The sequence below is a fragment of the Apium graveolens genome, chromosome 3 (genome assembly GCF_009905375.1).
Source record: "Apium graveolens cultivar Ventura chromosome 3, ASM990537v1, whole genome shotgun sequence".
In the NCBI taxonomy this organism is placed as follows: Eukaryota; Viridiplantae; Streptophyta; class Magnoliopsida; order Apiales; family Apiaceae; genus Apium; species Apium graveolens.
The window spans coordinates 169,792,293-169,798,232 of record NC_133649.1 but is presented as its reverse complement, the minus strand read 5'-3'; the positions used below and the strand labels follow the sequence as shown (position 1 = coordinate 169,798,232).

General features: G+C 38.1%; 1 non-coding gene across 1 annotated transcript; it reads left to right on the top strand.

The window, feature by feature from the left end:
- Nucleotides 1-5,486: 5,486 nt before the first annotated feature.
- On the top strand, nt 5,487-5,593 carry LOC141715852 (small nucleolar RNA R71). The gene has a single exon (XR_012572599.1). It is a non-coding gene; the product is annotated as a small nucleolar RNA R71 (small nucleolar RNA).
- The last annotated feature ends 347 nt before the right edge of the window (nt 5,594-5,940 follow it).

Genomic DNA, 5,940 nt, shown 5'->3' with positions numbered 1-5,940 from the left:
TGATTAGAATGAGTTATGAGCGCTGTAAGTTTTGGTGATAATGGGTGGAGTAACGAGTGTATCTGTTGTCTATATGGAATTAAGGAATATAGTGTACCAGGAGTACTTGCATGGTATAATTGTATTTATTGATAACATCCTCTCCCATCTAAGAGCTAAGGAAGGGAAAGTTGAAAACCTAAAGAAATGCCGCGAAGGGTTGAACGGTAGCAATTGTACACTAAATCCTAAAAGTATGAAGTTTTGGTCAGGAGCCCGGTTGTTTGAGTAACTATCAACCAAGCAAAGTCTATTTAGGGACCGATGTCTTGAATAGAAGAGAAGAAATGAACATGAATATATAGAATGAGGATCATGGTATAGGCAAAAGTTTTACCTTGGAAGAGATTGGTTAAGTTTGAATAGAAGGGGCAAGTAAAGTCCTAATTGTATTGAACCATTCGAGGTATAAAGAATATAGATAAAGTTGTCTATAAGTTAGTGTCACTGCCGCAGTCGTAGTATATATAAATAATATGTTATACGTGTCAATGATAAGGTAATATGTACCTAATTGAGAGTCAAGGGGCTCTCATCTGAATTTGTTTTGCATGGAACGATCGATTCGAGTTTTAGTTCGTTAAAAAGCGAATCCCTGGGAATGAGTTTATGTCTATACTGAGTATAGTTTGAATAGATCCTTAAATAGAAGAGCCTATTTAAAAGTTAGAATCAGAATTGCTTGACAAAAATCCTCACTTATTTAGTTAAGTCAGATTCTGATGGCAGAATCTTTTTAAGGGGGGAAGGATATAACAACCCGTATACTTTTATTATTATTTAAATGTTTAATTATGGAATAAATAATTAAATAAATTATTTGTGTGGGTTCAGTCAGTGGGATATTACTTTGTCACTATGTGTATGTGATTACTGGTGTATGGAATTGAATTGTGTGGTTAATTAATGAATTGTATGATTTTGTATCGTTGTTAAAAATGTTATTATTGCCGTTTTATTTCCATAAATACTTGGATTGTCTCTAAAACTGTTTTTATGACTTTATAATTTCAATAATTATTTTTAGGACTTTATAAAATTGAGAAATCAATATTTCATTAATTATTTATTTTTAAATTATTTTCTGAGTGTGTTTAATAGTAAAATCCATATTTAATTATGGGAATCTTCAAAAATTATGAAACTTATATTTTATCATGTTCGTATTATTCCGAGAATTTTAAAATTATTTTTGGAATTTTTGAGATTAATTTCACCCGCGCGTTGATTCGTTTATTTGTTAAAAGCGGGTATAAATTGTGTTTTAGAAATTGTTTAAAAATTTAAAAATTTATGTTTTTATAAACTTCAGGATATTTACAACATTTTAAAACTATTTTGGTAATTTTTCAGTTCTTTCCAACCGCGCAATAGTTCGTTAAAACGCGAAATACAGAATAACAATTCAGGCTTAATAAAGATAAATACTAAATTTTGATACGTGTCTTAATCTCTTTCAACACCAGGACACGCGGCATGGCTGCATTGGCCGGAAAAAAAAGAGAAGAATTTTTTTTACAGAAACCCACCCCTCACCCCTGTGTTTCTCTTCCTCGCAGTTCTCTCTTCTCTCAAATCTCTCACACCCTCTCATCTCTCTCATTGTTCACTGTTTCCGGGTTCTTTTCCCTCGTTTTTTCCCCCTGTTATTCCCCTCTCTTTCCGGTTGCAACTCGCCGCCACGTTGGCTGCTCCGGTAAGGTTCCGGCTATCTTTTTTCGGCCACGGTTCCTGATCTCAGTTCTGTTTTGTTGATTAGCATGTATATACGTATATATATATATATAGTATATGTGTGTTCGGTAGTTGTTGGTTGCCTGGTCCGGGATGATTTCTGTTGCCGCCTGTATCTTTTTGGTTGCCGCCGGTGTTTTCCGGCAAGGCAACCGAGGGTGAGCAGTGCGTGTATATATCTGTCCCTATTGCTTTGTTCGATTGGTTCTATGACCTTGATTGCAAATTTATTTATTTATTTTCCGCACAAAATATCTGAATAATATTCGTGAGATGAATTAATTTGTGTGCGGGAGATTATATTAATAATCGGTGAAATTCATGATTGGAAACCCGATTCGAGTACCTCTGAATTTCGCCGCCGTCGACGATGAGCCTCGGCGAGTCGACGGTGGACCGTGATGAATTATTCTGAGTCCTAACATTTTAAAATATAAAAATACGAATAAAATTATAAGATGTAAATAATGATAATTAGTTGGTTTAAATTGGTGGTTGGGGAATTGTGATATGTGGATTGCGTGATTGATTAATTATTGTTGATTGATGTCGAGTTGGTCGACGGGTAGGCCGATAAACAGAGGAGGTGCTGCCCGAATTTTTATAAATTAAATTCGAAAATTCGGAACATTCCCTGTAATTATCAGACGTCGAGAAATTATAAATAAGGATATACATATATCTTGTGCAAAACTTGATTGCACAATGTGATGAAATATTTTGCCAAATCGATAACCCTGATTTCATAAAATTACGGTATACGTATTTTCTGGAAACGAACACCGAACCAATTTTTCGAGATTGTGAACCCTAATTATTGTGTGTGTTATTGTAATATACATAATTACGAGTCGGGTTTGAATATCGTTGGGTAGAATTGGTATCGAGGATATGTCAAGCATGCCTAGATGTCAAACGTAGGGTATTTCGGCTCTGTAGTTCAAGTTGAATGACTCAAGAATTGATATCGAACTAAGATAATCTAGTGATCAGTCGACAAGTGCAACGAGGTTCCAAGCGAAGGACCTGAGGGTTGAAGTCGGATCCAGGATAGTTAAATAGTAAAGCGATAAAGCCGAGTGTTCCAAATTGGTTCGAGGTCAATCAGAGATAGTTATAACGCTCTGCAAGGCAAGTACCCCTGACCATTCTTTTATGGATCAGTACATATGAATAGCTAAATGTTTTACTTTCGTAATGGAAGAGAAACGTTTTAAGTTACGTATCCCCTGTATTTGAAAATGTTGTTTAAAATTATGTTTTGGGGAAAAGTTACTTCTGTAAACACCTATCTCTAAACGTAATTTAAATAAAAAGAGTTTTGAATAGTGTGCTGTGAAAGAATGGTTTTAAAAAAAGATAGGTGATAGTGATTTTAAAAACTGGATAAAGGAACTAATTTGATCCACCTATGTCGTGGAAGGTTTTGATCCACCTATGTCGTGGAATTTTGGAAAGAGACAAAAAGGGAATTCTATTAATCTATTGGAGTTACGTAAGAGGCCCGTTATTCGGTAACGACCCAGCATGTGGTTGAGTAAGTGGCTAATTGGGTTGTGCATTCTTTTTAACCGATTAGTCCAGCGTGGGGGAAAGACCTAGCTAGTTTTTCCCAAGTTCCAGAAGAGATTCTATTTCTGGATGGCCGCTAGTCACTGTCCGGTGAGGGTAGACTGATCAGCTATCTTCACCCGTTAAACGTCCAATAGATTTGATTGATTCAGTTTTGAAATTGTTTAACAAATCAACGTGTTTGAGACAGATGATTTTGTGGTTGCAGTAACGGAACAAATGATTTTGGGTCCCCGTAACGGGACAGACGGTTTTATGGTTCCTGTAATGGAACAGAAGGTTTGAAAATGAAAATAGCATGCTAAAAGAATTGAACTCTGATATTTATACAAAGCACACGACTGATATTATTGTTTCTCGGAGCATGCTAGTTTTTTTTATATCCAGTTATGAAAGTTTACTTGTTTTCTAACGAGCTATGAATCATGTTCCTATCACAACATTATTAAATCATTTTTACTTGTTATTCATATAGTGGTACTGCTGAGCAATTGATTGCTCACCCTTGCAGAATGTTTTATATATATATATTACAGATGCCTAGGAGATTCTTGCATGGTAGCCAGGGCAACGTTCTAGCTTCTTTTGTGTCAGGCTCCTCTGAGGTAGTTGTGCTCAGACCAGATGAGGTCTGTTGAGTTGCTGCGTTAAATTAGTGGTTAGGACTTGTGTATGGTAATTTGGGTTGTGTTAGTTGAGTAGCCTAAGTCATACTTAAACCTGGAAAAGGTCTTGGTATAGGGGTCGTAGTTATGTATTATTAATGAATTGGACTAAATTATGATTGTTATTATTGTTGTTGGTGACATCAACTACTGACCCCGGGGTTAAGGCCGTCACACTTTGGATCAGGAAAATTCAACTTTTTGAAGATCGACAACAGCATCAGATTGATGCTTGCTCCCAAATCAAACAAGCACTTGTCAAAAGACAACTTGCCAATGGTGTAAGGAATGGTGAAGCTACCTGGATCTTTAAACTTTGGAGGTAACTTTTATTGCAGCACAATACTGTATTCTTCTGTTAGAGCAACGCTCTCAAGGTCATCTAGTTTCACCTTCCTTGAGAGAATACTCTTCATAAATTTCGCATAACTAGGCATTTGCTCCAGAGCCTCAGCGAAAGGTATATTGATGTGAAGTTTCTTGAACACCTCCAAAAACTTACCGAACTGCTTATCCAGCTTTTGTTGTTGTAATCTCTTAGGGAAAGATGGTAGAGGATAGAGCTGTTTCTCCCCTGTATTACCCTCAGGCAGAGTATGTTCAACAATAGTCCTCCTTGGTTCCGCCGCTTTCTCCCGTTGCTTAGCTTCTTCATCACCGACTTCAGCTTCTCCGTCTTTTGCTTTTTCAGCATCAGCAACTTTTCCAGACCTTAAGGTAATAGCCTTGACTTGCTCTTTAGCTTCCTTCCTGCCTGGCACTTCAGTATCACTGGGAAGTGTGCCAGGTTGACGATTGAGCACTGCATTGGCTATTTGACCGATTTGATTTTCCAAGGTCTTGATAGAAACCGCCTGACTTTTGTACAACAGCTTAAGTACCTCAAAATCAGCACTAGAGGGTGGAGTTGCACCTCCTTGTTGAGGATATGATTGCCTTTGAGCATACTGCTAAGGTTTCTGGAATCTAGGTGGATTAAATGGTTTACTTATGCCTTGCTGATATGGTTGCTGAATAGCATTCTGATTATTACTCCAGCTGAAATTTGGATGATTTCTGTTGTTAGGATGATAAGTAGCTGGCACAGGCTGCTGCGGTCGCTGATAATTATTCACATACTGAACAGATTCATTAACAAGAGAACACTGATCCGTAGCATGAGAACCTGCATAAAGCTCACATACCATAGCTATCTAATTGACTCCATAGGTGGCTAAAGAATCGACCTTCATAGACAGCGCTGGGAGCTGCGCTGCAATAGCTGTAGCTGCATCAACTTCTAAAATACCTGCTACCTTCCCAGGCATCATCCTTTGAGTTGAGTTTTGATGCTCATTTGCAGCCATCGTCTCAATCAGATTATAAGCCTCAGTATAGCTTTTGGCCCACAAGGCGCCTCTAGCTGCTGCATCGAGCATGGGCCGAGATTGGACCCCCAAACGATTATAGAAACCAGTGATCACAATCCAATCAGGCATACCATGATGTGGACACTTTCTCAACATCTCCTTGTAGCGCTCCCAAGCTTCGCACATGGATTCTGTAGGCTGCTGCGCAAACTGAGTAAGAGCACTCCTCATAGCCACAGTCTTCGTCATTGGATAGAACTTTACCAGAAACTTTTGCGCAAGATCTTGCCAAGTAGTGATGGACCCAGCTGGTTCAGAATGTAACCAGTCCTTAGCTTTATCCCTCAGTGAAAATGGGAAAAGCCTCAGCTTGATAGCCTCATCAGTCACACCATTATATTTGAAAGTACTACAGATCTCGACAAAATTGCTTATGTGCATGTTGGGTCTTCAGTCGCAGCACCTCCGAAAGAAACGGAATTCTGCACCATCTGAATAGTGCCCAGCTTGATTTCAAAGTTATTGGCCTCAATAGCCGGGTGCATGATGCTAGACTGAATATCATCAATTTTAGGCCGAGA